This window comes from Arachis ipaensis, chromosome B6 (genome assembly GCF_059453495.1).
Source record: "Arachis ipaensis isolate K30076 ecotype BB chromosome B6, ASM5945349v1, whole genome shotgun sequence".
In the NCBI taxonomy this organism is placed as follows: domain Eukaryota; kingdom Viridiplantae; phylum Streptophyta; class Magnoliopsida; order Fabales; family Fabaceae; genus Arachis; species Arachis ipaensis.
This window is the reverse complement of record NC_142441.1, coordinates 67,035,266-67,061,220: the sequence shown is the minus strand read 5'-3', so window position 1 is coordinate 67,061,220 and position 25,955 is coordinate 67,035,266. Positions and strand designations below refer to the sequence as shown.

The 25,955-nt window shown below is 44.4% G+C and overlaps 25 non-coding genes and 30 pseudogenes across 25 annotated transcripts; all 55 read right to left on the bottom strand.

The window, feature by feature from the left end:
- Nucleotides 1–165: 165 nt before the first annotated feature.
- LOC148560970 (5S ribosomal RNA) lies at nucleotides 166–284 on the bottom strand. Its single transcript, XR_015891811.1, has one exon. It is a non-coding gene; the product is annotated as a 5S ribosomal RNA (ribosomal RNA).
- A 179-nt stretch (nucleotides 285–463) lies between these two features.
- On the bottom strand, nucleotides 464–582 carry LOC148560969 (5S ribosomal RNA). The gene has a single exon (XR_015890207.1). It is a non-coding gene; the product is annotated as a 5S ribosomal RNA (ribosomal RNA).
- Nucleotides 583–760: 178 nt separating this feature from the next.
- On the bottom strand, nucleotides 761–879 carry LOC148560968 (5S ribosomal RNA; annotated as a pseudogene).
- Nucleotides 880–1,066: 187 nt separating this feature from the next.
- LOC148560967 (5S ribosomal RNA) lies at nucleotides 1,067–1,185 on the bottom strand (annotated as a pseudogene).
- Nucleotides 1,186–1,363: 178 nt separating this feature from the next.
- Nucleotides 1,364–1,482, bottom strand: LOC148560966 (5S ribosomal RNA; annotated as a pseudogene).
- Nucleotides 1,483–1,661: 179 nt separating this feature from the next.
- On the bottom strand, nucleotides 1,662–1,780 carry LOC148560965 (5S ribosomal RNA; annotated as a pseudogene).
- A 179-nt stretch (nucleotides 1,781–1,959) lies between these two features.
- Nucleotides 1,960–2,078, bottom strand: LOC148560964 (5S ribosomal RNA). The gene has a single exon (XR_015888697.1). It is a non-coding gene; the product is annotated as a 5S ribosomal RNA (ribosomal RNA).
- Nucleotides 2,079–2,257: 179 nt separating this feature from the next.
- On the bottom strand, nucleotides 2,258–2,376 carry LOC148560963 (5S ribosomal RNA; annotated as a pseudogene).
- Nucleotides 2,377–2,554: 178 nt separating this feature from the next.
- LOC148560962 (5S ribosomal RNA) lies at nucleotides 2,555–2,673 on the bottom strand (annotated as a pseudogene).
- A 178-nt stretch (nucleotides 2,674–2,851) lies between these two features.
- Nucleotides 2,852–2,970, bottom strand: LOC148560961 (5S ribosomal RNA). Its single transcript, XR_015890425.1, has one exon. It is a non-coding gene; the product is annotated as a 5S ribosomal RNA (ribosomal RNA).
- Nucleotides 2,971–3,150: 180 nt separating this feature from the next.
- LOC148560960 (5S ribosomal RNA) lies at nucleotides 3,151–3,269 on the bottom strand (annotated as a pseudogene).
- A 187-nt stretch (nucleotides 3,270–3,456) lies between these two features.
- Nucleotides 3,457–3,575, bottom strand: LOC148560959 (5S ribosomal RNA; annotated as a pseudogene).
- Nucleotides 3,576–3,754: 179 nt separating this feature from the next.
- LOC148560958 (5S ribosomal RNA) lies at nucleotides 3,755–3,873 on the bottom strand (annotated as a pseudogene).
- A 178-nt stretch (nucleotides 3,874–4,051) lies between these two features.
- On the bottom strand, nucleotides 4,052–4,170 carry LOC148560957 (5S ribosomal RNA). The gene has a single exon (XR_015891473.1). It is a non-coding gene; the product is annotated as a 5S ribosomal RNA (ribosomal RNA).
- A 178-nt stretch (nucleotides 4,171–4,348) lies between these two features.
- LOC148560956 (5S ribosomal RNA) lies at nucleotides 4,349–4,467 on the bottom strand. Its single transcript, XR_015891787.1, has one exon. It is a non-coding gene; the product is annotated as a 5S ribosomal RNA (ribosomal RNA).
- A 178-nt stretch (nucleotides 4,468–4,645) lies between these two features.
- LOC148560955 (5S ribosomal RNA) lies at nucleotides 4,646–4,764 on the bottom strand (annotated as a pseudogene).
- Nucleotides 4,765–4,951: 187 nt separating this feature from the next.
- LOC148560954 (5S ribosomal RNA) lies at nucleotides 4,952–5,070 on the bottom strand (annotated as a pseudogene).
- A 178-nt stretch (nucleotides 5,071–5,248) lies between these two features.
- On the bottom strand, nucleotides 5,249–5,367 carry LOC148560953 (5S ribosomal RNA). The gene has a single exon (XR_015891804.1). It is a non-coding gene; the product is annotated as a 5S ribosomal RNA (ribosomal RNA).
- Nucleotides 5,368–5,546: 179 nt separating this feature from the next.
- LOC148560952 (5S ribosomal RNA) lies at nucleotides 5,547–5,665 on the bottom strand (annotated as a pseudogene).
- Nucleotides 5,666–5,844: 179 nt separating this feature from the next.
- Nucleotides 5,845–5,963, bottom strand: LOC148560951 (5S ribosomal RNA). The gene has a single exon (XR_015888695.1). It is a non-coding gene; the product is annotated as a 5S ribosomal RNA (ribosomal RNA).
- Nucleotides 5,964–6,142: 179 nt separating this feature from the next.
- Nucleotides 6,143–6,261, bottom strand: LOC148560950 (5S ribosomal RNA; annotated as a pseudogene).
- A 179-nt stretch (nucleotides 6,262–6,440) lies between these two features.
- Nucleotides 6,441–6,559, bottom strand: LOC148560949 (5S ribosomal RNA; annotated as a pseudogene).
- A 178-nt stretch (nucleotides 6,560–6,737) lies between these two features.
- Nucleotides 6,738–6,856, bottom strand: LOC148560948 (5S ribosomal RNA; annotated as a pseudogene).
- A 178-nt stretch (nucleotides 6,857–7,034) lies between these two features.
- Nucleotides 7,035–7,153, bottom strand: LOC148560947 (5S ribosomal RNA; annotated as a pseudogene).
- Nucleotides 7,154–7,331: 178 nt separating this feature from the next.
- LOC148560946 (5S ribosomal RNA) lies at nucleotides 7,332–7,450 on the bottom strand. The gene has a single exon (XR_015891785.1). It is a non-coding gene; the product is annotated as a 5S ribosomal RNA (ribosomal RNA).
- Nucleotides 7,451–7,628: 178 nt separating this feature from the next.
- On the bottom strand, nucleotides 7,629–7,747 carry LOC148560945 (5S ribosomal RNA; annotated as a pseudogene).
- Nucleotides 7,748–7,934: 187 nt separating this feature from the next.
- Nucleotides 7,935–8,053, bottom strand: LOC148560944 (5S ribosomal RNA; annotated as a pseudogene).
- Nucleotides 8,054–8,231: 178 nt separating this feature from the next.
- On the bottom strand, nucleotides 8,232–8,350 carry LOC148560943 (5S ribosomal RNA). Its single transcript, XR_015891631.1, has one exon. It is a non-coding gene; the product is annotated as a 5S ribosomal RNA (ribosomal RNA).
- Nucleotides 8,351–8,529: 179 nt separating this feature from the next.
- On the bottom strand, nucleotides 8,530–8,648 carry LOC148560942 (5S ribosomal RNA; annotated as a pseudogene).
- A 179-nt stretch (nucleotides 8,649–8,827) lies between these two features.
- LOC148560941 (5S ribosomal RNA) lies at nucleotides 8,828–8,946 on the bottom strand. Its single transcript, XR_015888694.1, has one exon. It is a non-coding gene; the product is annotated as a 5S ribosomal RNA (ribosomal RNA).
- A 179-nt stretch (nucleotides 8,947–9,125) lies between these two features.
- LOC148560940 (5S ribosomal RNA) lies at nucleotides 9,126–9,244 on the bottom strand (annotated as a pseudogene).
- A 179-nt stretch (nucleotides 9,245–9,423) lies between these two features.
- Nucleotides 9,424–9,542, bottom strand: LOC148560939 (5S ribosomal RNA; annotated as a pseudogene).
- Nucleotides 9,543–9,720: 178 nt separating this feature from the next.
- Nucleotides 9,721–9,839, bottom strand: LOC148560938 (5S ribosomal RNA). Its single transcript, XR_015890487.1, has one exon. It is a non-coding gene; the product is annotated as a 5S ribosomal RNA (ribosomal RNA).
- A 180-nt stretch (nucleotides 9,840–10,019) lies between these two features.
- LOC148560937 (5S ribosomal RNA) lies at nucleotides 10,020–10,138 on the bottom strand. Its single transcript, XR_015891222.1, has one exon. It is a non-coding gene; the product is annotated as a 5S ribosomal RNA (ribosomal RNA).
- A 179-nt stretch (nucleotides 10,139–10,317) lies between these two features.
- LOC148560936 (5S ribosomal RNA) lies at nucleotides 10,318–10,436 on the bottom strand (annotated as a pseudogene).
- A 179-nt stretch (nucleotides 10,437–10,615) lies between these two features.
- LOC148560935 (5S ribosomal RNA) lies at nucleotides 10,616–10,734 on the bottom strand (annotated as a pseudogene).
- A 178-nt stretch (nucleotides 10,735–10,912) lies between these two features.
- LOC148560934 (5S ribosomal RNA) lies at nucleotides 10,913–11,031 on the bottom strand. The gene has a single exon (XR_015891472.1). It is a non-coding gene; the product is annotated as a 5S ribosomal RNA (ribosomal RNA).
- Nucleotides 11,032–11,209: 178 nt separating this feature from the next.
- Nucleotides 11,210–11,328, bottom strand: LOC148560933 (5S ribosomal RNA). The gene has a single exon (XR_015889959.1). It is a non-coding gene; the product is annotated as a 5S ribosomal RNA (ribosomal RNA).
- Nucleotides 11,329–11,512: 184 nt separating this feature from the next.
- Nucleotides 11,513–11,631, bottom strand: LOC148560932 (5S ribosomal RNA). The gene has a single exon (XR_015891420.1). It is a non-coding gene; the product is annotated as a 5S ribosomal RNA (ribosomal RNA).
- A 179-nt stretch (nucleotides 11,632–11,810) lies between these two features.
- On the bottom strand, nucleotides 11,811–11,929 carry LOC148560931 (5S ribosomal RNA). The gene has a single exon (XR_015891257.1). It is a non-coding gene; the product is annotated as a 5S ribosomal RNA (ribosomal RNA).
- Nucleotides 11,930–12,107: 178 nt separating this feature from the next.
- On the bottom strand, nucleotides 12,108–12,226 carry LOC148560930 (5S ribosomal RNA; annotated as a pseudogene).
- Nucleotides 12,227–12,404: 178 nt separating this feature from the next.
- Nucleotides 12,405–12,523, bottom strand: LOC148560929 (5S ribosomal RNA). The gene has a single exon (XR_015891450.1). It is a non-coding gene; the product is annotated as a 5S ribosomal RNA (ribosomal RNA).
- Nucleotides 12,524–12,702: 179 nt separating this feature from the next.
- On the bottom strand, nucleotides 12,703–12,821 carry LOC148560928 (5S ribosomal RNA). Its single transcript, XR_015891545.1, has one exon. It is a non-coding gene; the product is annotated as a 5S ribosomal RNA (ribosomal RNA).
- A 178-nt stretch (nucleotides 12,822–12,999) lies between these two features.
- Nucleotides 13,000–13,118, bottom strand: LOC148560927 (5S ribosomal RNA; annotated as a pseudogene).
- Nucleotides 13,119–13,296: 178 nt separating this feature from the next.
- On the bottom strand, nucleotides 13,297–13,415 carry LOC148560926 (5S ribosomal RNA). The gene has a single exon (XR_015890682.1). It is a non-coding gene; the product is annotated as a 5S ribosomal RNA (ribosomal RNA).
- A 178-nt stretch (nucleotides 13,416–13,593) lies between these two features.
- On the bottom strand, nucleotides 13,594–13,712 carry LOC148560925 (5S ribosomal RNA; annotated as a pseudogene).
- Nucleotides 13,713–13,903: 191 nt separating this feature from the next.
- LOC148560924 (5S ribosomal RNA) lies at nucleotides 13,904–14,022 on the bottom strand. The gene has a single exon (XR_015891690.1). It is a non-coding gene; the product is annotated as a 5S ribosomal RNA (ribosomal RNA).
- Nucleotides 14,023–22,433: 8,411 nt separating this feature from the next.
- LOC148560923 (5S ribosomal RNA) lies at nucleotides 22,434–22,552 on the bottom strand. The gene has a single exon (XR_015890911.1). It is a non-coding gene; the product is annotated as a 5S ribosomal RNA (ribosomal RNA).
- Nucleotides 22,553–22,746: 194 nt separating this feature from the next.
- Nucleotides 22,747–22,865, bottom strand: LOC148560922 (5S ribosomal RNA). The gene has a single exon (XR_015890933.1). It is a non-coding gene; the product is annotated as a 5S ribosomal RNA (ribosomal RNA).
- A 178-nt stretch (nucleotides 22,866–23,043) lies between these two features.
- Nucleotides 23,044–23,162, bottom strand: LOC148560921 (5S ribosomal RNA). Its single transcript, XR_015891607.1, has one exon. It is a non-coding gene; the product is annotated as a 5S ribosomal RNA (ribosomal RNA).
- A 178-nt stretch (nucleotides 23,163–23,340) lies between these two features.
- Nucleotides 23,341–23,459, bottom strand: LOC148560920 (5S ribosomal RNA; annotated as a pseudogene).
- Nucleotides 23,460–23,637: 178 nt separating this feature from the next.
- Nucleotides 23,638–23,756, bottom strand: LOC148560919 (5S ribosomal RNA; annotated as a pseudogene).
- A 180-nt stretch (nucleotides 23,757–23,936) lies between these two features.
- LOC148560918 (5S ribosomal RNA) lies at nucleotides 23,937–24,054 on the bottom strand (annotated as a pseudogene).
- Nucleotides 24,055–24,232: 178 nt separating this feature from the next.
- Nucleotides 24,233–24,351, bottom strand: LOC148560917 (5S ribosomal RNA; annotated as a pseudogene).
- A 192-nt stretch (nucleotides 24,352–24,543) lies between these two features.
- On the bottom strand, nucleotides 24,544–24,662 carry LOC148560916 (5S ribosomal RNA). Its single transcript, XR_015891291.1, has one exon. It is a non-coding gene; the product is annotated as a 5S ribosomal RNA (ribosomal RNA).
- Nucleotides 24,663–25,955: the final 1,293 nt, after the last annotated feature.

Here is a 25,955-nt window from a genome sequence, read left to right as displayed (position 1 = left end):
CACATAATTATCATAAGCATCTCTCGCGACGTAGGGTAAGTCGAGCTGCGAATCCTGCGGGGCCTGTGCGAGCCTGCCAAAAATCAGGTAATTGAGGCTCGCTTTTGCTAAACTATTCAAGATAGCGTCGTTTAAAGAACGAGGGTAAGCACGACGTAAAAAAAATTGGTGCAACACAAGGACTTCCCAGGAGGTCACCCATCCTAGTACTACTCTCGCCCAAGCACGCTTAACTGCGGAGTTCTGATAGGATCCGATGCATTAGTGCTGGTATGATCGCACCTATTAAAGTTTGCGCACATAATTATCATAAGCATCTTCTGTGACGTAGGGTAAGTCGAGCAGCGAATCCCTGCGGGGCCTGTGCGAGCCTGCCGAAAATCAGGTCATTAAGTCTCGCTTTAGCTAAACTATTCAAGATAGCGTCGTTTAAAGAAAGAGGGTAAGCACGACGTAAAAAAAAAAGGTGCAACACGAGGACATCCCAGGAGGTCACCCATCCTAGTACTACTCTCGCCCAAGCACGCTTAACTGCGGAGTTCTGATGGGATCCGGTGCATTAGTGCTGGTATGATCGCACCTATTAAAGTTTGCGCACATAATTATCATATGCATCTCTCGCGATGTAGGGTAAGTCGAGCTGCGAATCCCTGCGGGGCCTGTGCGAGCCTGCCGTAAATCAGGTCATTGAGGCTCGCTTTAGCGAAACTATTCAAGATAGCATCGTTTAAAGAACGAGAGTAAGCACGACGTAAAAAAAAACGTGCAACACGAGGACTTCCCAGGAAGTTACCCATCCTAGTACTACTCTCTCCCAAGCACGCTTAACTGCGGAGTTCTGATGGGATCCGGTGCATTAGTGCTGGTATGATCGCATCTATTAAAGTATGCGCACACAATTATCATAAGCATGTCTCGCGACGTAGGGTAAGTCGAGCTGCGAATCCCTGCGGAACCGTGCGAGCTTGCCGAAAATCAGGTAATTGAGGCTCGCTTTAGCTAAACAATTAAAGATAGCGTCGTTTAAAGAACAAGGGTAAGCACGACGTAAAAAAAAAAGGAAAAAAATGTGCAACACAAGGACTTCCCAGGAGGTTACCCATCCTAGTACTACTCTCACCCAAGGACGCTTAACTGCGGAGTTCTGATAGGATCCGGTGCATTAGTGATAGTATGATCGCACCTATTAAAGTTTGCGCACATAATTATCATAATCATCTCTCGCGACGTAGGGTAAGTCGAGCTGCGAATCCCTGCGGGGCCTGTGCGAGCCTGCCAAAAATCACGTCATTGAGGCTCGCTTTAGCTAAACTATTCAAGATAGCGTCGTTTAAAGAACGAGGGTAAGCACGACGTAAAAAAAAAGGTGCAACACGAGGAATTCCCAGGAGGTGACCCATCCTAGTACTACTCTTGCCCGAGCACGCTTAACTGCGGAGTTCTGGTGGGTTCCGGTGCATTAGTGCTGGTATGATCGCACCTATTAAAGTTTGCGCACATAATTATCATAATCATCTCTCGCGACGTAGGGTAAGTCGAGCTGCGAATCCCTGCGGGGCCTGTGCGAGCCTACCAAAAATCACGTCATTAAGGCTCGCTTTAGCTAAACTATTCAAGATAGCGTCGCTTAAAGAATGAGGGTAAGCACAACGTAAAAAAAAAACGTGCAACACGAGGACTTCCTAAGAGGTCACCCATCCTAGTACTACTCTCGCCCAACCACCTTTAACTGCGGAGTTCTGATGGGATCCGGTGCATTAGTGCTGGTATGATCGCACCTATTAAAGTTTGCGCACATAATTATCATAAGCATCTCTCGCGACGTAGGGTAAGTCGAGCTGCGAATCCCTGCGGGGCCTGTGCGAGCCTGCCGAAAATCCGGTCATTGAGGCTCGCTTTAGCTAAACTATTCAAGATAGCGTCGTTTAAAGAATGAGGGTAAGCACAACGTAAAAAAAAAAGGTGCAACACGAGGACTTCCCAAGAGGTCACCCATCCTAGTACTACTCTCGCCCAAGCACGCTTAACTGCGGAGTTCTGATGGGATCCGGTGCATTAGTGCTGGTATGATCGCACCTATTAAAGTTTGCGCACATAATTATCATAAGCATCTCTCGCGACGTAGGGTAAGTCGAGCTGCGAATCCCTGCGGGGCCTGTGCGAGCCTGCCGAAAATCAGGTCATTGAGGCTCGCTTTAGCTAAACTATTCAAGATAGCGTCGTTTAAAGAACGAGGGTAAGAACGACGTAAAAAAAAAAGGTGCAACACAAGGACTTCCTAGGAGGTCACCCATCCTAGTACTACTCTCGCCCAAGCACGCTTAACTGCGGAGTTCTAATAGGACCCGATGCATTAGTGCTGGTATGATCGCACCTATTAAAATTTGCGCACATAATTATCATAAGCATCTTTCGCGACGTAGGGTAAGTCGAGCTGCGAATCCCTGCGGGGCCTGTGTGAGCTTGCCGAAAATCAGGTCATTGAGGCTCCCTTTAGCTAAACTATTCAAGATAGCGTCGTTTAAAGAACGAGGGTAAGCACGACGTAAAAAAAAAGGTGGAACACGAGGACTTCCCAGGAGGTCACCCATCCTAGTACTACTCTTGCCTAAGCACGCTTAACTGCGGAGTTTTGATGGGATCCGGTGTATTAGTGCTGGTATGATCGCACCCATTAAAGTTTGCGCACATAATTATCATAAGCATCTCTCGCGACGTAGGGTAAGTCGAGCTGCGAATCCTGCGGGGCCTGTGCGAGCCTGCCAAAAATCACGTCATTGAGGCTCGCTTTAGCTAAACAATTCAAGATAGCGTCGTTTAAAGAATGAGGGTAAGCACAACGTAAAAACAAAAGGTGCAACACGAGGACTTCCCAAGAGGTCACCCATCCCAGTACTACTCTCGCCCAAGCACGCGTAACTGCGGAGTTCTGATGGGATCCGGTGCATTAGTGCTGGTATGATCGCACCTATTAAAGTATGCGCACACAATTATCATAAGCATGTCTCGCGACGTAGGGTAAGTCGAGCTGCGAATCCATGCGGGGACCGTGCGAGCTTGCCGAAAATAAGGTAATTGAGGCTCGCTTTAGCGAAACTATTCAAGATAGCGTCGTTTAAAGAACGAGGGTAAGCACGATGTAAAAAAAAAAAGGTGCAACACGAGGACTTCCCAGGAGGTCACCCATCCTAGTGCTACTCTTTCCCAAGCACGCTTAACTGCGGAGTTCTGATGGGATCCGGTGCATTAGTGCTGGTATGATCGCATCTATTAAAGTATGCGCACACAATTATCATAAGCATGTCTCGCGACGTAGGGTAAGTCGAGCTGCGAATCCCTGCGGAACCGTGCGAGCTTGCCGAAAATCAGGTAATTGAGGCTCGCTTTAGCTAAACAATTAAAGATAGCGTCGTTTAAAGAACAAGGGTAAGCACGACGTAAAAAAAAAAGGAAAAAAATGTGCAACACAAGGACTTCCCAGGAGGTTACCCATCCTAGTACTACTCTCACCCAAGGACGCTTAACTGCGGAGTTCTGATAGGATCCGGTGCATTAGTGATAGTATGATCGCACCTATTAAAGTTTGCGCACATAATTATCATAATCATCTCTCGTGACGTAGGGTAAGTCGAGCTGCGAATCCCTGCGGGGCCTGTGCGAGCCTACCAAAAATCAGGTCATTGAGGCTCGCTTTAGCTAAACTATTCAAGATAGCGTCGTTTAAAGAACGAGGGTAAGCACAACGTAAAAAAAAAAGGTGCAACACTAGGACTTCCCAAGAGGTCACCCATCCTAGTACTACTCTCGCCCAAGCACGCTAAACTGCGGAGTTCTGATAGGATCCGATGCATTAGTGCTGGTATGATCGCACCTATTAAAGTTTGCGCACATAATTATCATAAGCATCTTTTGCGACGTAGGGTAAGTCGAGCTGCGAATCCCTGCAGGGCCTGTGCGAACTTGCCAAAAATCAGGTCATTGAGGCTCGCATTAGCTAAACTATTCAAGATAGCGTCGTTTAAAGAACGAGGGTAAGCACGACGTAAAAAAAAAGGTGCAACACGAGGACTTCCCAGGAGGTCACCCATCCTAGTACTACTCTTGCCCAACCACGCTTAACTGCGGAGTTCTGATGGGATCCGGTGCATTAGTGCTGGTATGATCGCACCCATTAAAGTTTGCGCACATAATTATCATAAGCATCTCTCGCGACGTAGGGTAAGTCGAGCTGCGAATCCTGCGGGGCCTTTGCGAGCCTGCCAAAAATCAGGTCATTGAGGCTCGCTTTAGCTAAACTATTCAAGATAGCGTCGTTTAAAGAACGAGGGTAAGCACGACGTAAAAAAAAAAGGTGCAACACAAGGACTTCCCAAGAGGTCACCCATCCTAGTACTACTCTTGCCTAAGCACGCTTAACTGCGGAGTTTTGATGGGATCCGGTGCATTAGTGCTGGTATGATCGCACCCATTAAAGTTTGCGCACATAATTATCATATGCATCTCTCGCGATGTAGGGTAAGTCGAGCTGCGAATCCCTGCGGGGCCTGTGCGAGCCTGCCGTAAATCAGGTCATTGAGGCTCGCTTTAGCGAAACTATTCAAGATAGCATCGTTTAAAGAACGAGAGTAAGCACGACGTAAAAAAAAACGTGCAACACGAGGACTTCCCAGGAAGTTACCCATCCTAGTACTACTCTCTCCCAAGCACGCTTAACTGCAGAGTTCTGATGGGATCCGGTGCATTAGTGCTGGTATGATCGCATCTATTAAAGTATGCGCACACAATTATCATAAGCATGTCTCGCGACGTAGGGTAAGTCGAGCTGCGAATCCCTGCGGAACCGTGCGAGCTTGCCGAAAATCAGGTAATTGAGGCTCGCTTTAGCTAAACAATTAAAGATAGCGTCGTTTAAAGAACAAGGGTAAGCACGACGTAAAAAAAAAAGGAAAAAAATGTGCAACACAAGGACTTCCCAGGAGGTTACCCATCCTAGTACTACTCTCACCCAAGGACGCTTAACTGCGGAGTTCTGATAGGATCCGGTGCATTAGTGATAGTATGATCGCACCTATTAAAGTTTGCGCACATAATTATCATAATCATCTCTCGCGACGTAGGGTAAGTCGAGCTGCGAATCCCTGCGGGGCCTGTGCGAGCCTGCCAAAAATCACGTCATTGAGGCTCGCTTTAGCTAAACTATTCAAGATAGCGTCGTTTAAAGAACGAGGGTAAGCACGACGTAAAAAAAAAGGTGCAACACGAGGACTTCCCAGGAGGTCACCCATCCTAGTACTACTCTTGCCCGAGCACGCTTAACTGCGGAGTTCTGGTGGGTTCCGGTGCATTAGTGCTGGTATGATCACACCTGTTAAAGTATGCGCACACAATTATCATAAGCATGTCTCGCGACGTAGGGTAAGTCGAGCTGCGAATCCCTGCGGGGCCTGTGCGAGCCTGCCAAAAATCACGTCATTGAGGCTCGCTTTAGCTAAACTATTCAAGATAGCGTCGCTTAAAGAATGAGGGTAAGCACAACGTAAAAAAAAAACGTGCAACACGAGGACTTCCTAAGAGGTCACCCATCCTAGTACTACTCTCGCCCAACCACCTTTAACTGCGGAGTTCTGATGGGATCCGGTGCATTAGTGCTGGTATGATCGCACCTATTAAAGTTTGCGCACATAATTATCATAAGCATCTCTTGCGGCGTAGGGCAAGTCGAGCTGCGAATCCCTGCGGGGCCTGTGCGAGCCTGCCGAAAATCAGGTCATTGAGGCTCGCTTTAGCTAAACTATTCAAGATAGCGTCGTTTAAAGAATGAGGGTAAGCACAACGTAAAAAAAAAAGGTGCAACACGAGGACTTCCCAAGAGGTCACCCATCCTAGTACTACTCTCGCCCAAGCACGCTTAACTGCGGAGTTCTGATGGGATCCGGTGCATTAGTGCTGGTATGATCGCACCTATTAAAGTTTGCGGACATAATTATCATAAGCATCTCTCGCGACGTAGGGTAAGTCGAGCTGCGAATCCCTGCGGGGCCTGTGCGAGCCTGCCGAAAATCAGGTCATTGAGGCTCGCTTTAGCTAAACTATTCAAGATAGCGTCGTTTAAAGAACGAGGGTAAGAACGACGTAAAAAAAAAAGGTGCAACACAAGGACTTCCTAGGAGGTCACCCATCCTAGTACTACTCTCGCCCAAGCACGCTTAACTGCGGAGTTCTAATAGGACCCGATGCATTAGTGCTGGTATGATCGCACCTATTAAAGTTTGCGCACATAATTATCATAAGCATCTTTCGCGACGTAGGGTAAGTCGAGCTGCGAATCCCTGCGGGGCCTGTGCGAGCTTGCCGAAAATCAGGTCATTGAGGCTCCCTTTAGCTAAACTATTCAAGATAGCGTCGTTTAAAGAACGAGGGTAAGCACGACGTAAAAAAAAAAGGTGCAACACGAGGACTTCCCAGGAGGTCACCCATCCTAGTACTACTCTTGCCTAAGCACGCTTAACTGCGGAGTTTTGATGGGATCCGGTGCATTAGTGCTGGTATGATCGCACCCATTAAAGTTTGCGCACATAATTATAATAAGCATCTCTCGCGACGTAGGGTAAGTCGAGCTGCGAATCCTGTGGGGCCTGTGCGAGCCTGCCAAAAATCACGTCATTGAGGCTCGCTTTAGCTAAACAATTCAAGATAGCGTCGTTTAAAGAATGAGGGTAAGCACAACGTAAAAACAAAAGGTGCAACACAAGGACTTCCTAAGAGGTCACCCATCCTAGTACTACTCTTGCCTAAGCACGCTTAACTGCGGAGTTTTGATGGGATCCAGTGCATTAGTGCTGGTATGATCGCACCCATTAAAGTTTGCGCACATAATTATCATATGCATCTCTCGCGATGTAGGGTAAGTCGAGCTGCGAATCCCTGCGGGGCCTGTGCGAGCCTGCCGTAAATCAGGTCATTGAGGCTCGCTTTAGCGAAACTATTCAAGATAGCATCGTTTAAAGAACGAGAGTAAGCACGACGTAAAAAAAAACGTGCAACACGAGGACTTCCCAGGAAGTTACCCATCCTAGTACTACTCTCTCCCAAGCACGCTTAACTGCAGAGTTCTGATGGGATCCGGTGCATTAGTGCTGGTATGATCGCATCTATTAAAGTATGCGCACACAATTATCATAAGCATGTCTCGCGACGTAGGGTAAGTCGAGCTGCGAATCCTGCGGGGCCTTTGCGAGCCTGCCAAAAATCAGGTCATTGAGGCTCGCTTTAGCTAAACTATTCAAGATAGCGTCGTTTAAAGAACGAGGGTAAGCACGACGTAAAAAAAAAAGGTGCAACACAAGGACTTCCCAAGAGGTCACCCATCCTAGTACTACTCTTGCCTAAGCACGCTTAACTGCGGAGTTTTGATGGGATCCGGTGCATTAGTGCTGGTATGATCGCACCCATTAAAGTTTGCGCACATAATTATCATATGCATCTCTCGCGATGTAGGGTAAGTCGAGCTGCGAATCCCTGCGGGGCCTGTGCGAGCCTGCCGTAAATCAGGTCATTGAGGCTCGCTTTAGCGAAACTATTCAAGATAGCATCGTTTAAAGAACGAGAGTAAGCACGACGTAAAAAAAAACGTGCAACACGAGGACTTCCCAGGAAGTTACCCATCCTAGTACCACTCTCTCCCAAGCACGCTTAACTGCAGAGTTCTGATGGGATCCGGTGCATTAGTGCTGGTATGATCGCATCTATTAAAGTATGCGCACACAATTATCATAAGCATGTCTCGCGACGTAGGGTAAGTCGAGCTGCGAATCCCTGCGGAACCGTGCGAGCTTGCCGAAAATCAGGTAATTGAGGCTCGCTTTAGCTAAACAATTAAAGATAGCGTCGTTTAAAGAACAAGGGTAAGCACGACGTAAAAAAAAAAGGAAAAAAATGTGCAACACAAGGACTTCCCAGGAGGTTACCCATCCTAGTACTACTCTCACCCAAGGACGCTTAACTGCGGAGTTCTGATAGGATCCGGTGCATTAGTGATAGTATGATCGCACCTATTAAAGTTTGCGCACATAATTATCATAATCATCTCTCGCGACGTAGGGTAAGTCGAGCTGCGAATCCCTGCGGGGCCTGTGCGAGCCTGCCAAAAATCACGTCATTGAGGCTCGCTTTAGCTAAACTATTCAAGATAGCGTCGTTTAAAGAACGAGGGTAAGCACGACGTAAAAAAAAAGGTGCAACACGAGGACTTCCCAGGAGGTCACCCATCCTAGTACTACTCTTGCCCGAGCACGCTTAACTGCGGAGTTCTGGTGGGTTCCGGTGCATTAGTGCTGGTATGATCGCACCTATTAAAGTTTGCGCACATAATTATCATAATCATCTCTCGCGATGTAGGGTAAGTCGAGCTGCGAATCCCTGCGGGGCCTGTGCGAGCCTGCCAAAAATCACGTCATTGAGGCTCGCTTTAGCTAAACTATTCAAGATAGCGTCGCTTAAAGAATGAGGGTAAGCACAACGTAAAAAAAAAACGTGCAACACGAGGACTTCCTAAGAGGTCACCCATCCTAGTACTACTCTCGCCCAACCACCTTTAACTGCGGAGTTCTGATGGGATCCGGTGCATTAGTGCTGGTATGATCGCACCTATTAAAGTTTGCGCACATAATTATCATAAGCATCTCTCGCGGCGTAGGGCAAGTCGAGCTGCGAATCCCTGCGGGGCCTGTGCGAGCCTGCCGAAAATCAGGTCATTGAGGCTCGCTTTAGCTAAACTATTCAAGATAGCGTCGTTTAAAAAATGAGGGTAAGCACAACGTAAAAAAAAAAGGTGCAACACGAGGACTTCCCAAGAGGTCACCCATCCTAGTACTACTCTCGCCCAAGCACGCTTAACTGCGGAGTTCTGATGGGATCCGGTGCATTAGTGCTGGTATGATCGCACCTATTAAAGTTTGCGGACATAATTATCATAAGCATCTCTCGCGACGTAGGGTAAGTCGAGCTGCGAATCCCTGCGGGGCCTGTGCGAGCCTGCCGAAAATCAGGTCATTGAGGCTCGCTTTAGCTAAACTATTCAAGATAGCGTCGTTTAAAGAACGAGGGTAAGAACGACGTAAAAAAAAAAGGTGCAACACAAGGACTTCCTAGGAGGTCACCCATCCTAGTACTACTCTCGCCCAAGCACGCTTAACTGCGGAGTTCTAATAGGACCCGATGCATTAGTGCTGGTATGATCGCACCTATTAAAGTTTGCGCACATAATTATCATAAGCATCTTTCGCGACGTAGGGTAAGTCGAGCTGCGAATCCCTGCGGGGCCTGTGCGAGCTTGCCGAAAATCAGGTCATTGAGGCTCCCTTTAGCTAAACTATTCAAGATAGCGTCGTTTAAAGAACGAGGGTAAGCACGACGTAAAAAAAAAAGGTGCAACACGAGGACTTCCCAGGAGGTCACCCATCCTAGTACTACTCTTGCCTAAGCACGCTTAACTGCGGAGTTTTGATAGGATCCGGTGCATTAGTGCTGGTATGATCGCACCCATTAAAGTTTGCGCACATAATTATCATAAGCATCTCTCGCGACGTAGGGTAAGTCGAGCTGCGAATCCTGTGGGGCCTGTGCGAGCCTGCCAAAAATCACGTCATTGAGGCTCGCTTTAGCTAAACAATTCAAGATAGCGTCGTTTAAAGAATGAGGGTAAGCACAACGTAAAAACAAAAGGTGCAACACGAGGACTTCCCAAGAGGTCACCCATCCTAGTACTACTCTCGCCCAAGCACGCGTAACTGCGGAGTTCTGATGGGATCCGGTGCATTAGTGCTGGTATGATCGCACCTATTAAAGTATGCGCACACAATTATCATAAGCATGTCTCGCGACGTAGGGTAAGTCGAGCTGCGAATCCATGCGGGGACCGTGCGAGCTTGCCGAAAATAAGGTAATTGAGGCTCGCTTTAGCGAAACTATTCAAGATAGCGTCGTTTAAAGAACGAGGGTAAGCACGATGTAAAAAAAAAAAGGTGCAACACGAGGACTTCCCAGGAGGTCACCCATCCTAGTACTACTCTTTCCCAAGCACGCTTAACTGCGGAGTTCTGATGGGATCCGGTGCATTAGTGCTGGTATGACCGCACCTATTAAAGTTTGCGCACATAATTATCATAATCATCTCTCGTGACGTAGGTTAAGTCGAGCTGCGAATCCCTGCGGGGCCTGTGCGAGCCTACCAAAAATCAGGTCATTGAGGCTCGCTTTAGCTAAACTATTCAAGATAGCATCGTTTAAAGAACGAGGGTAAGCACAACGTAAAAAAAAAAGGTGCAACACTAGGACTTCCCAAGAGGTCACCCATCCTAGTACTACTCTCGCCCAAGCACGCTAAACTGCGGAGTTCTGATAGGATCCGATGCATTAGTGCTGGTATGATCGCACCTATTAAAGTTTGCGCACATAATTATCATAAGCATCTCTCGCGACGTTGGGTAAGTCGAGCTGCGAATCCCTGCGGGGCCTGTGCGAGCCTGCCGAAAATCAGGTCATTGAGGCTCGCTTTAGCTAAACTATTCAAGATAGCGTCGTTTAAAGAACGAGGGTAAGCACGACGTAAAAAAAAAAGGTGCAACACAAGGACTCCCCAGGAGGTCACCCATCCTAGTACTACTCTCGCCCAAGCACGCTAAACTGCGGAGTTCTGATAGGATCCGATGCATTAGTGCTGGTATGATCGCACCTATTAAAGTTTGCGCACATAATTATCATAAGCATCTTTTGCGACGTAGGGTAAGTCGAGCTGCGAATCCCTGCGGGGCCTGTGCGAACTTGCCAAAAATCAGGTCATTGAGGCTCGCATTAGCTAAACTATTCAAGATAGCGTCGTTTAAAGAACGAGGGTAAGCACGACGTAAAAAAAAAGGTGCAACACGAGGACTTCCCAGGAGGTCACCCATCCTAGTACTACTCTTGCCCAACCACGCTTAACTGCGGAGTTCTGATGGGATCCGGTGCATTAGTGCTGGTATGATCGCACCCATTAAAGTTTGCGCACATAATTATCATAAGCATCTCTCGCGACGTAGGGTAAGTCGAGCTGCGAATCCTGCGGGGCCTTTGCGAGCTTGCCAAAAATCAGGTCATTGAGGCTCGCTTTAGCTAAACTATTCAAGATAGCGTCGTTTAAAGAACGAGGGTAAGCACGACGTAAAAAAAAAAGGTGCAACACTAGGACTTCCCAAGAGGTCACCCATCCTAGTACTACTCTCGCCCAAGCACGCTTAACTGCGGAGTTCTGATGGGATCCGGTGCATTAGTGCTGGTATGATCGCACCTTTTAAAGTATGTGCACACAATTATCATAAGCATGTCTCGCGACGTAGGGTAAGTCGAGCTGCGAATCCCTGCGGGGCTCGTGCGAGGTTGCCGAAAATAAGGTAATTGAGGCTTGCTTTAGCTAAACTATTCATGATAGCGTCGTTTAAAGAACGAGGGTAAGCACGACGTAAAAAAAAAATAAGAGGTGCAACACGAGAACTTCCCAAGAGGTCACCCATCCTAGTACTACTCTCGCCAAATCACGCTTAACTGCGGAGTTCTGATGGGATCCGGTGCATTTGTGCTGGTATGATCGCACCTATTAACGTTTGCGCACATAATTATCATAAGCATCTCTCGCGACGTAGGGTAAGTCGAGCTGCGAATCCCTGCGGTGCCTGTGCGAGCCTGCCGAAAATCAGGTCATTGAGGCTCGCTTTAGCTAAACTATTCAAGATAGCGTTGTTTAAAGAACGAGGGTAAGCACGACGTAAAAAAAAAAGGTGCAACACAAGGACTTCCCAGGAGGTCACCCATCCTAGTACTACTCTCGCCCAAGCACGCTTAACTGCGGAGTTCTGATAGGATCCGATGCATTAGTGCTGGTATGATCGCACCTATTAAAGTTTGCGCACATAATTATCATAAGCATCTTTTGCGATGTAGGGTAAGTCGAGCTGCGAATCCCTGCGGGGCCTGTGCGAGCTTGCCCAAAATCAGGTCATTGAGGCTCGCATTAGCTAAACTATTCAAGATAGCGTCGTTTAAAGAACGAGGGTAAGCACGACGTAAAAAAAAAGGTGCAACACGAGGACTTTCCAGGAGGTCACCCATCCTAGTACTACTCCCACCCAAGGACGCTTAACTGCGGAGTTCTGATAGGATCCGGTGCATTAGTGCTGGTATGATCGCACCTATTAAAGTTTGCGCACATAATTATCATAAGCATCTCTAGCGACGTAGGGTAAGTCGAGCTGCGAATCCCTGTGGGAACCGTGCGAGCTTGCCGAAAATCAGGTCATTGAGGCTTGCTTTAGCTAAACTATTCAAGATAGCGTCGTTTAAAGAACGAGGGTAAGCACGACGTAAAAAAAAAGGTGCAACACAAGGACTTCCCAGGAGGTCACCCATCCTAGTACTACTCTCGCACAAGCACGCTTAACTGCGGAGTTCTGATAGGATCCGGTGTATTAGTGCTGGTATGATCGCACCTATTAAAGTTTGCGCACATAATTATCATAAGCATCTCTCGCGACGTAGGGTAAGTCGAGCTGCGAATCCCTGCGGGGCCTGTGCGAGCTTGCCGAAAATCAGGTCATTGAGGCTCGCTTTAGCTAAACTATTCAAGATAGCGTCGTTTAAAGAACGAGGGTAAGCACGACGTAAAAAAAAAAGGTGCAACACGAGGACTTCCCAGGAGGTCACCCATCCTAGTACTACTCTCGCCCAAGCACGCTTAACTGCGGAGTTCTGTTGGGATCCGCTGCATTAGTGCTGGTATGATTGCACCCATTAAAGTTTGCTCACATAATTATCATAAGCATCTCTCGCGACGTAGGGTTAGTCGAGCTGCGAATCCTGCGGGGCCTGTGCGAGCCTGCCAAAAATCAGGTCATTGAGGCTCGCTTTAGCTAAACTATTCAAGATAGCGTCGTTTAAAGAACGAGGGTAAGCACGACGTAAAAAAAAATGGTGCAACACAAGGACTTCCTAGGAGGTCACCCATCCTAGTACTACTCTCGCCCAAGCACGCTTAACTGCGGAGTTCTGATGGGATCCGCTGCATTAGTGCTGCTATGATTGCACCCATTAAAGTTTGCGCACATAATTATCATAAGCATCTCTCGCGACGTAGGGTTAGTCGAGCTGCGAATCCTGCGGAGCCTGTGCGAGCCTGCCAAAAATCAGGTCATTGAGGCTCGCTTTAGCTAAACTATTCAAGATAGCGTCGTTTAAAGAAAGAGGGTAAGCACGATGTAAAAAAAAAAGGTGCAACACGAGGACTTCCCAGGAGGTCACCCATCCTAGTACTACTCTCGCCCCAGCACGCTTAACTTCAGAGTTCTGATGGGATCCGGTGCATTAGTGCTGGTATGATTGCAACTATTAAAGTTTGCGCACATAATTATCATAAGCATCTCTCGCGACGTAGGGTAAGTCGAGCTACGAATCCCTGCGGGGCCTGTGCGAGCTTGCCGAAAATCAGGTCATTGAGGCTTGCTTTAGCTAAACTATTCAAGATAGCGTCGTTTAAAGAACGAGGGTAAGCACGACTTAAAAAAAAAGGTGCAACCCAAGGACTTCCTAGGAGGTCACCCATCCTAGTACTACTCTCGTACAAGCACGCTTAACTGCGGAGTTCTGATAGGATCCGGTGCATTAGTGCTGGTATGATCGCACCTATTAAAGTTTGCGCACATAATTATCATAAGCATCTCTCGCGACGTAGGGTAAGTCGAGCTGCGAATCCCTGCGGGGCCTGTGCGAGCCTGCCAAAAATCAGGTCATTGAGGCTCGCTTTAGCTAAACTATTCAAGATAGCGTCGTTTAAAGAACGAGGGTAAGCACAACGTAAAAAAAAAAGGAAAAGAAAGAGGTGCAACATGAGGACTTCCCAGGAAGTCACCCATCCTAGTACTACTCTCGCCCAAGCACACTTAACTGCAGAGTTCTGATGGGATCCGGTGCATTAGTGCTGGTATGATCGCACCTATTAAAGTTTGCGCACATAATTATCATAAGCATCTCTCGCGACGTAGGGTAAGTCGAGCTGCGAATCCCTGCGGGGCCCGTGCGAGCTTGCCGAAAATCAGGTAGTTGAGGCTCGCTTTAGCTAAACTATTCAAGATAGCGTCATTTAAAGAACGATGGTAAGAACGACGTAAAAAAAAAGGTGCGACACAAGGACTTCCCAGGAGGTCACCCATCCTAGTACTACTCTCGCGCAAGCAAGCTTAAATGCGGAGTTCTGATGGGATCCAGTGCATTAGTGCTGGTATGATCTGATGTGTGGAAAATGATCCAACACAAAACTCACCGGCAAGTGGACCGGGTCGCATCAAGTAATAATAACTCACATGAGTGAGGTCGATCCCACAGGGATTGAAGGATTGAGCAATTTTAGTTTAGTGGTTGATTTAGTCAAGCGAATCAAGTATTGGTTGAGTGGTTTGTAATTTGCAGAAATTAAATTGCATGAAATGTAAAGGGAGAAGGGGAAATTGCAGTAAATTAAAGAGCAGGAAAGTAAAGGAGCTGAATCTTAAAGTGCAAGTAAATTAAATTGCAGAAACTTAGATTGCAAGTAATGTAAATGGCTGAAGCTTAAAGTGCAAGAAACGTAAATTGCTTGAATTGTAAAAGGGATTGGGAGTTGGGATTGCAGAAATTAAACAAGAACAAGTAAATTGCATTAAACTTAAAAGAGAAAATTGAATTGCAGTGAAGTAGATCTTAAACAGAAGAGTAAAATGCTTTGAGAATTTAAAAACAGAGAAAGCAATGCTTAATTTGCAGCAAAGTAAAAGAGGTTGAAGATCTCAGGAGTGGAAGAGACTAGATAACAAGTCTAGATCTCAAATCCTTCCTTGATCCAACAAGAACAATTGCAAAAGAAACTGAAAAGTAAATTGCAGAAAGAGTAGAAGATGAAGCAGTAAATGGAAATTGGAATTCAATTATGCAGAAAAATTAAACAAGATCTCAAGGTGAGATTGAAACAGAAGTTCTTCAATTCTATACCCAAGATCCAAAGCAAGAAAATAAAAGGGTGCTCAAGCAAGAACCAAGAAGAAGAGAGATCAATTCTCCTTCCAAGTTCTCAGAAATCTAAATTCAAAAGTAAAAACTCAAAATGAAAATGAAAGTTAAAAGGAAAATTCAAAGTAAAGTCTAGAGGTATCAAAAGGTCCTAATTACATCAAACTAACTCCTATTTATACACTTTCTATTCTTAGATTTTGGAATTTGGATGGGCTTTTGATTTGGTGAAGAAATGAATTAAGTTGGATTTTTAATTCAATTTTTAGCCCAAATGCACCTCCCAGGGGTAAGCTCAGTTGGAAAAACCAACTGAGCACTCAAGTGTTGCCATCCGTGTCAAATTTGGTGCGCCCAGCCCTTGGTCATGTTGATTTTCAATAGAGCTCAGTTGAAAAATTTAACTGAGCTCTATGCTTGCCTTTGGTGTGTGTCAATGTGCGCTCGACCGTGTCATGGTGCGCATGACAGCCTCCTTGGTGCGCCAGAATTGTTGCCTTGGCCGTGTCATGGTGTGGGGAGAATGGGGAGGTAGTGCTCAGTTGGAAAAACCAACTGAGCTTCCCCTTGTGTAGCGCCTTGTTTGAGACTTCAAGGTCCCAAGTTCAAATCTTGGTGGAGGAAGTCTTGGAGCTAATTTCCTTGGATGAGTGGGTGTTCCTCCCTTGTGTTTCCAAGAGCACCCTTGTTCGAACCTTGGCTCAAGCATTTAAGCTATTTCTTCTTGATTTTCCTTGCAAGCTTGGTGGCACTCCTTCCTTATGTTTCAAGGAATTCCCAAGTTCGAATCCTAGAGGAAGCATTCTAGCTATTTCTTCTTGAATTCCCTTGCAGGGAGTAGCGTGTGGTTCCAAGTTCGAACCATGGAGGAGGCATTTTGGCTATTTTCTTCTCATTTTCATTGCAAGGACTCAAGGAGCGTTCCTTGCTTCCTTTAGCTCATGAGTTCGAAACTTGGTGGCTTCACTCATTGGAAGTTCATCTTGAATTAATTTGGAGAGGTCCCCGATAAGGTTAACTTAGTTAACTGAGCTTTGTACCATTTCCTTATTTTCTTTAGTGCTCAGTTAACTATTTGAACTTAGCTTTGTACCTTGCCTTCTCCTTTCATTCCTTGTGAAGCTTAGTTTATTTTTCCAACTAAGCCTTCCTTCTTCCTCAATGTTGGCACACTTTTGCTTCCCTTGGGCACGCTTATTTTGCTTCTTTTGGAACGTCCCTTAGGCCACGCTTTTCTTATTTTCTTATTTCTTCACCTACAAGTAATCAAGACAACCAATCAAAGTATCACCAAATTCACAAGGTTTATAAATTGTTAAAAATCAATTAAATTTAGCTTAAACCTCATGATTTAGCATCAATTACATGGTGGTTGTTTGATTCAAAGAAGTCATGCATTTTCATTCCAAATTACTTACTTAGAATGCAAGAAAGTGCATAAAACCTAATAAAAACAAAGAAAAAGGCTAGTGAAACTAGGCTAAGATGACTTGTCATCACAACACCAAACTTAAAACTTGCTTGTCCCCAAGCAAGCACTTAAACATAAGAGAAGATAGAATGAAATAGATAGGTATGCATGTCGTTATTAGGCAAATAGTTGAATTTTGTTTATGGGGTTTTATGCAGATCAAAAATAGCTCATTTATTACTTGCTGTCAAAACAAACAATGTTTCCTTAAGGGTTCACCAAGGTTGCTTCTATGATTCCTTACCTTTTTGCTTAATTTTCTTGTTAGCTTTTTCTTCTTTCTTTTGCATTTCAGAGCTTATTATTTATTAAGGGCTTGGTGTCAAATGTTGCAGTGGCCTTTGGCTTATTTTCACTCAACATTTTTTTTTTCACCACAGAGACATGGCTCACTTTTTTCTTCCTAAGATCATTGATGCCCAGCATCTCTTTGGATTACTAAATGTTTTGTAGCTAGGTTGCTCTTTATTGTGGACTTTCAGTTGGCAATCCCAAATCAGTTGATCTAAGTTGCCAAGTTTTAAAATACTCCTTAGAACCTACTTGTCCAAGCATATCCTAGTACACAAACACCACAGGCATATGTCCTAGGGTCCAAGCTATTGGTGTCTAGCCTTATTGTTTGTTTCTTTGCCAACTTTTGGCTTTTCTTCTTTCCTTTTCTTTCTGTTTTGGTTTATTTTCAAGGGGCTTTCATTAATTGAAGGATCATAGCAGCAAACTAGCTTAAGCTTCAAGAAACAAGTCATTCTGCAACATTTATTCTATGAGCTATCAATTGAATCAAACACACACCATCATTAACTTTCACTCTAACTTTTGCAACATTGAACAATTACTTTTCTAAATCAAACATCTTTCTTTTATTCAAACAGCAAGGGGAAAACAAAACAAAGTATTCAAGTTAACGAGTGATGACAATTGTTATGCAAATATTTTATTCTTACTTAACTACTAATGTAAACAACAGAAATAGTAAAACATGAAGCAATTGGAGGCATATCATGTTTCAGACATGCATCTTCCTTATTTAAGTAAAAGTAAGAAAAGGAGCTTCACCACCTCTATTTGTCAGGCATTTCCATTCTTTTGGATTTACTGGATTCTCCCTTCCTCTTCTTCCTTGTCTGTGTATAATCTTGAGCTTCTTCACGAGGACATTTTCTTTCCCAAACAGAATCTGTGAGACCTGAGAGCCCAACTGCCTCTAATCTTTGGAATGCTACCCGGGCATTAAGCTGTGACTTTGCTGCCTGGTGGTCTCTAAGTTCTTGGCATTGATCAAATGATTTGATTTGTGGATTTAGTACTGGCATGTAGCGGGTTAAATACTCCAACCTTGCTTGTACATCCTCATTACAATCTGATTGTTGCACATGTCTAACCTCTCCCATGGTGTGATGAATATTCTTCCACTGGTATAGGTTGTGAGTATATTCCTCATACTTGGCTTGAGTTAGGAACATTTTGTCATATGATTCCTTAAGATTTGCTGTTTGTTCCTTCTGCCCTTCAAGAATATTTGCTTGGAATTCTTGTTGTTGGGCCATTGATTGTTGCTGCCAGCTCTCCAATCTTTCCTCCATTCTGTGTTGCCAAGCTTCATTTTGCTCCCTGTCCTTCGAATATTGTTCCCAGTGCTCTAGATATTGCTCTTGTTGCTGCAGATAGAGTTCCTGTTGCCTTGAATACTGCTCTTGTGCTTTCACATTCTGTTGTGATATTTCATCAAGAACTTCCTGCAATTGACTCATATCTATGATACCCTGAGCTTGTTCGTCCCTCCTATGTGATCTTCTTCTTCTGTGAGTTCTTTCTTCTTCTTGATCTTCCTCCTCTTCTTCATTAAGACCTTCCATTTTTCTCTTTGTAATTCCTCTGGTTCCTTTCACCTTCTCTGTATCTTCATCCTCGAAGAGCACTCCAGCTTTGTTACACAATCTCAGGATCGTGCTTGGGTGCCCAAGCCAACCTGATTTATTTGTGTCTTCAGCCATCTCCTGGATGCTATCTGCTATGAGTTGGGCAAGGTCGATTTCCCCACCATGTAGGATGCAGTATGTTAGGAGAGCTCTCTTGATTATGACTGATGAGGTATTCGCAGTGGGGAGTATTGATCCCCTTACCACCTCATACCACCCCTTTGCCTCGGGTCTGAGATCAAGTCTCTTCAGACAACTCGGCGTTCCCTGTGAGTCTCTTTCCCAGTCTCTTCCTTCAATACATAATCCTTCCAATATTTCATGAGGATCATTATCACCACGTAGTCTGTCTTCATAGCTAAGCTCATCGTAAGTTATGGTTCTCAACTTTAGAGCTCTTGTGATTGATGGTGGGCTAAAGTCCACTTCAACACCTCTAACATAACTTTTGTACGATGGGCTGTTTTCGTTCTTCTTAACCGCATTGGCATAGAACTCCCTTATCATCACCGCACTAATATCAGTGAGGGGACGGCACAGAAGATCCCATCTTCTTTCCTTGGTGATTTGTCGCATAATAGGGTATTCTCCTTCCCTTAGTTCGAACCCCATTTCAGGGATGACAATCTTTGTTTTCATGAGTCTATTGTATCTGGCTTCATGAAATTGGGATTTGAACCTCTTTGTGTCATAGGATGGAGGTTCTGTCACCATTGGTTCCTTTCCTGGTCTTCTTCTTGAACTTGAAGGAGCCATTGATTATGTGTGTGAAGAAGAGATAAGTGAGGTTGTGTTTAGAGTGATGTCCGGTTTTATTGTGAAGAGGAAAAGGAAATTGTGTGCTTTGAGTGAGAGTGGCTTGTATGAAAGTGTTCTTTATGATGTGTTGGAGGCTATTTATGGACAAGGTTTCCAAGTTTCCCAACAAGATCACAAGAGAGGATTGCATTCGGTTATGATGATGAAGGGTGAGGATTGAGTTGAATAGTATAGAAATTCATGAAATGGATGGCCTGCATGTATTGTTGAAGCTTGACAAGGATTCTCTTCCTATTGGTTGCATGCTCTTTCGGTGTCCAATGGTGCATGCATGCAGATTTTGCTTTCCAAGATTGGCACACCTCTCTAGGCACATGTGATCCTTTTCTTGACTTGTCATAACCGTTCCTTCCTCTTGTCTTTTCTTCAAACCCCTTTTTTTTCTAATTAAATCACAATGAAATGCTTCAGAACTTATTTAAAGCATGGTGGTCAAGTGGTATATGCTTACATTTTATATTATGGTCCTTAATTGTGAAAGATCAATTGTGTCCCTGAACCAAGGTTTGGTGAACACCAAACTTGTTTCTTGCTCAGTGATTAGAATAAACGCTTGTTACAATTGATACTTTCACCATAAGTGCCAATTTATCTCTTAGCATAAATTTCTAAAACAAAACAATGTATGATCCATCTTTGCATGATTTTGCTTTTCTGAACAAAAGTAAAATTTTTTTTCTCAAAATTCGTACACATGCAGACACCAAACTTAATGTTTGGTCATATACTTCACCAAAATGATTAAGTATATGATCTAAGAATGCTTGAAATGTTAACTTTTGTGTGCTGTCAAGCACACCAAACTTAGAAGTCTGGCATGTATTTCAAAGCAGTGTATGCATCTGTCAAGGATGTCTAGACAAATTCAAAATCATGCTAAAGTGATCACACTTTATTGAATTTAAAAGCAAGCAAGAATCATAAATCATGGGTTGCCTCTCATGAAGCCCTCGTTTATTGTCATTAGCTTGACATTGACCCCCTCTTTTTATGGTGGTTGATGACTGTAGTGCCTCAACTTGTCCCCTCTGATCGTGAGCTTCTTCTTTGTTCCTTGGTGCTCTATTTCAGCATGTTCTAGTGAGAGTATTTTGCTCACAGTATAGTAATCATCAGTCTGTTGGTCTGCACCCAATTTTTGATAGACTAATTGCACTTTGTCACCTTTGGAGAGCCCTTCTGTTGGAATTTTTTTGTTCTTCCAACCCTTTTTGATTCTGTTTTTGTTTTTCTTCCCTTCTTTTGTTGACCCTTCTTCTTTGACAACAGGCTTCCTCTTGAAATTCCTTTTCTGAGTTGCCAATACTACAATGTTCTCTTGAGCTTCTTCATTGTTTTGCACAATCTCTTTCTCTTTCTGACCTGCTGTATCATCTATCTCTTGCTTGGGCGGGCAGTTGTTGTTTGTCTTGTTAATTCCCTCCTTCCACTGCAGATTCTCTTTGTCTGTTTCTGTACCATCCTTTTTTTCATTATTGTTTTGTGTTTCTGGCAGTACATTCAGAGTGATACTTTCATCATGCATCCTGAGGGTTAATTCTCCTTGCTCTATGTCTATGATGGCCCTAGCAGTGGCCAAGAACGGTCTTCTCAGTATAATGGAGTTGCCCTCATCCTGATTCGAATCTAGGATCACAAAATCTGTAGGGAAGATGAATCTGTCTACCTTTACTAGAAGGTTCTCAATTATACCCCTGGGGCATATCATTGATTTGTCCACCAATTCTAGAGACATCTGTACTGGTTTTACCTCTTTTATGCTTAGCTTTTTCACTAGAGAGGCAGCCATTAGATTGATACTAGCTCCTAAGTCACACATCGCCTTGTTGATGGTCATACTGCCAATGGCGCAGGGTAGAAAGAAACTCCCAGGGTCCTCGAGTTTGGGAGGAAGTCCCTTCTGGATTAGTGCTCTGCATTCCTCAGTAAGCAGTACAGTTTCATTAACTTGCCAACTCCTTTTCTTGTTGATAAGTTCCTTCAAGAATTTTGCATACAGGGGCATTTGCTAAGTGCTTTAGCTAAGGGAATATTGATCTCCAACTTCTTGAAGATTTCAAGAAATTTTAGGAAGTGTTGGTCCTTAGTCTCTTTGTTGAACCTTTGAGGATATGGCAAAGGTGGTGTGAAGTTCATTCCCTGCCTTTGGTCCTTAGTTGGCTCTTCAATTACTTCCTTTCCCTTTCTTGATTTTTGTGGCTGATCTTCTTTTTCTTGAGCTTGATTCTGAGTTTGCTTGCTTGCTGTCTCCTCCTTGTCATTGACTTTCTCTTCTTCAGCTTGTTTCTTGTCACTTTCCTTTGGCTTCTTGGTTGCTTCTTCATTTTTCACCAAGATTTTTCCACTCCTCAGTTGTATTGCCTTGCACTCCTCTTTTGGATTGGGAATGGTGTCACTTGGTAGTGAGCTTGATGGCCTTTCGATGGCAATCTGCTTGAAGAGTTGTCCAATTTGCCTTTCCATATTTTTCATAGAGGCTTCCTGGTTCCTCAATGTCATCTCCTGATTTTTCATCATCTTTTCCATTAATAGCTCCAAGTTGTTAATCCTTTGAGATTCTTGTGAGATTGGTTGATTGTGGGGTGTTGAGGGTTGAGGATAAGTGTTTTGACTTGAGGCTTGGTTATTGGATGGATGATGGTTAGAATTGGAGTATGTGTTTTACAGTTTTCTGTATGTGACTTGGCTATTATTCTGTTGGTTGTTTTGATTTGTGTTTTTCCAATTGTTTTGGTTTGAGTTTCTCTGCCATGGCTGTTGAGTTTGATTGTGGTTGTCTCCCCATCTGAGGTTGGGGTGGTTCTTCCATGAAGGATTGTAAGTATCACCATAGACTTCATTTGGCCCAGAGTTTTGGTTGTGCATGTACTGGACTTGTTCTTGCTGCTGCTCCTCTTGAGTTTCTTCATTTTGCCCCCATGTGGATGATGGTTGGCTTGTGTTAACTGCTGCAACTTGGAGGCTATCAATCCTCTTGGCCATTTGCTCAAATTGTTGTTGAATTTGCTGTTGCATCATTTTGTTTTGCGCTAGGATTGAGTCCACTCCTTCCAACTCCATCACTCCTTTTGAGGCTTGCTTTAGCTAAACTATTCAAGATAGCGTCGTTTAAAGAACGAGGGTAAGCACGACGTAAAAAAAAATAAAAAAAAAAGGTGCAACCCAAGAACTTCCCAGGAGGTCACCCATCCTAGTACTACTCTCGCCCAAGCACGCTTAACTGCGGAGTTCTGATGGGATCCGGTGCATTAGTGCTGGTATGATCACACATATTAAAGTATGCGCACACAATTATCATAAGTATGTCTTGTGACGTAGGGTAAGTCGAGCTACAAATCCCTGCGGGGCACGTGCGAGCTTGCTGAAAATCAGGTAATTGAGGCTCGCTTTTTAGCAAAACTATTCAAGATAGCGTCGTTTAAAGAACGAGGGTAAGCACGACATTAAAAAAAAAAAAAAAAAGAAGTGGTGCAGCACGAGAACTTCCCAAGAGGTCACCCATCCTAGTACTACTCTCGCCCAAGCACGCTTAACTGCGGAGTTCTGATGGGATCCGGTACATTAGTGCTGGTATGATCGCACCTATTAAAGTATGCGCACATAATTATCATAAGCATCTCTCGCGACGTAGGTTAAGTCGATCTGCGAAGCCCTGCGGGGCCCGTGCGAGCTTGCCGAAAATCAGGTCATTGAGGCTTGCTTTAGCTAAGCTATTCAAGATAGCGTCGTTTAAAGAACGTGGGTAAGCACGACGTAAAAAAAAAGGTGCAACACAAGGACTTCCCAGGAGGTCACCCATCCTAGTACTACTCTCGCTCAAGCACGCTTAACTGCGGAGTTTTGATGGGATCCGGTGCATTAGTGCTGCTATGGTCGCACCTATTAAAGTTTGCGCACATAATTATCATAAGCATCTCTCGCGACGTAGGGTAAGTCGAGCTGCGAATCCCAGTGGGGCCTGTGCGAGCTTGCCGAAAATCATGTCATTGAGGCTCGCTTTAGCTAAACTATTCAAGGTAGCTTCGTTTAAAGAACGAAGATAAGCACGACGTAAAAAAAAGGGTGAAACACGAGGACTTCTCAAGAGGTCACCCATCCTAGTACTACACTCGCCCAAGCACGCTTAATTGCGGAGTTCTGATGGGATCCGGTGCATTAGTGCTGGTATGATCGCACCTGTTAAAGTATGCGCACACAATTATCATAAGCATGTCTCGTGACGTAGGGTAACTCGAGCTGCGAATCCCTGCGGGGCCCGTGCGAGCTTGCCGAAAATCAGGTAATTGAGGCTCGCTTTAGCTAAACTATTCAAGATAGTGTCGTTTAAAGAACGAGGGTAAGCACGACGTAAAAAAAAAGGTGCAACACAAGGACTTCCCAGGAGGTCACCCATCCTAGAACTACTCTCGCCCAAGCACGCTTAACTGTGGAGTTCTGATAGGATCCGGTGCATTAGTGCTGGTATGATCGCACCTATTAAAGTTTACGCACATAATTATCATAAGCATCTCTCGCGACGTAGGGTAAGTCGAGCTGCTAATCCCTGCGGGGCCTGTGCGAGCTTGACGAAAATCAGGTCATTGAGGCTCGCTTTAACTAAACTATTCAAGATAGCGTCGTTTAAAGAACGAGGGTAAGCACGACGTAAAAAAAAAAAGGTGCAACACGAGAACTTCCCAAGAGGTCACCCATCCTAGTACTACTCTTGCCCAAGCACGTTAACTGCGGAGTTCTGATGGGATCCGGCACATTAGGGCTGGTACAATGGCACCTATTAAAGTTTGCGCACATAATTATCATAAGCATCTCTCGCGACGTAGGGTAAGTCGAGCAACGAATCCCTGCGGGGCCTGTGCGAGCTTGCCGAAAATCAGGTCATTGAGGCTTGCTTTAGCTAAACTATTCAAGATAGCGTCGTTTAAAGAACGAGGGTAAGCACGACTTAAAAAAAAAGGTGTAACACAAGGACTTCCTAGGAGGTCACCCATCCTAGTACTACTCTCGTACAAGCACGCTTAACTGCGGAGTTCTGATAGGATCCGGTGCATTAGTGCTGGTATGATCGCACCTATTAAAGTTTGCGCACATAATTATCATAAGCATCTCTCGCGACGTAGGGTAAGTCGAGCTGTGAATCCCTGCGGGGCCCGTGCGAGCCTGCCAAAAATCAGGTCATTGAGGCTCGCTTTAGCTAAACTATTCAAGATAGCGTCGTTTAAAGAACGAGGGTAAGCACAACGTAAAAAAAAAAAGGAAAAGAAAGAGGTGCAACATGAGGACTTCCCAGGAAGTCACCCATCCTAGTACTACTCTCGCCCAAGCACACTTAACTGCGGAGTTCTGATGGGATCCGGTGCATTAGTGCTGGTATGATCGCACCTATTAAAGTTTGCGCACATAATTATCATAAGCATCTCTCGCGACGTAGGGTAAGTCGAGCTGCGAATCCCTGCGGGGCCCGTGCGAGCTTGCCGAAAATCAGGTAGTTGAGGCTCGCTTTAGCTAAACTATTCAAGATAGCGTCATTTAAAGAACGAGGGTAAGAACGACGTAAAAAAAAAGGTGCGACACAAGGACTTCCCAGGAGGTCACCCATCCTAGTACTACTCTCGTGCAAGCAAGCATAACTGCGGAGTTCTGATGGGATCCAGTGCATTAGTGCTGGTATGATCTGATGTGTGGAAAATGATCCAACACAAAACTCACCGGCAAGTGGACCGGGTCGCATCAAGTAATAATAACTCACATGAGTGAGGTCGATCCCACAGGGATTGAAGGATTGAGAAATTTTAGTTTAGTGGTTGATTTAGTCAAGCGAATCAAGTATTGGTTGAGTGGTTTGTAATTTGCAGAAATTAAATTGCATGAAATGTAAAGGGAGAAGGGGAAATTGCAGTAAATTAAAGAGCAGGAAAGTAAAGGAGCTGAATCTTAAAGTGCAAGTAAATTAAATTGCAGAAACTTAGATTGCAAGTAATGTAAATGGCTGAAGCTTAAAGTGCAAGAAACGTAAATTGCTTGAATTGTAAAAGGGATTGGGAGTTAGGATTGCAGAAATTAAACAAGAACAAGTAAATTGCATTAAACTTAAAAGAGAAAATTGAATTGCAGTGAAGTAGATCTTAAACAGAAGAGTAAAATGCTTTGAGAATTTAAAAACAGAGAAAGCAATGCTTAATTTGCAGCAAAGTAAAAGAGGTTGAAGATCTCAGGAGTGGAAGAGACTAGATAACAAGTCTAGATCTCAAATCCTTCCTTGATCCAACAAGAACAATTGCAAAAGAAACTGAAAAGTAAATTGCAGAAAGAGTAGAAGATGAAGCAGTAAATGGAAATTGGAATTCAATTATGCAGAAAAATTAAACAAGATCTCAAGGTGAGATTGAAACAGAAGTTCTTCAATTCTCCACCCAAGATCCAAAGCAAGAAAATAAAAGGGTGCTCAAGCAAGAACCAAGAAGAAGAGAGATCAATTCTCCTTCCAAGTTCTCAGAAATCTAAATTCAAAAGTAAAAACTCAAAATGAAAATGAAAGTTAAAAGGAAAATTCAAAGTAAAGTCTAGAGGTATCAAAAGGTCCTAATTACATCAAACTAACTCCTATTTATACACTTTCTATTCTTAGATTTTGGAATTTGGATGGGCTTTTGATTTGGTGAAGAAATGAATTAAGT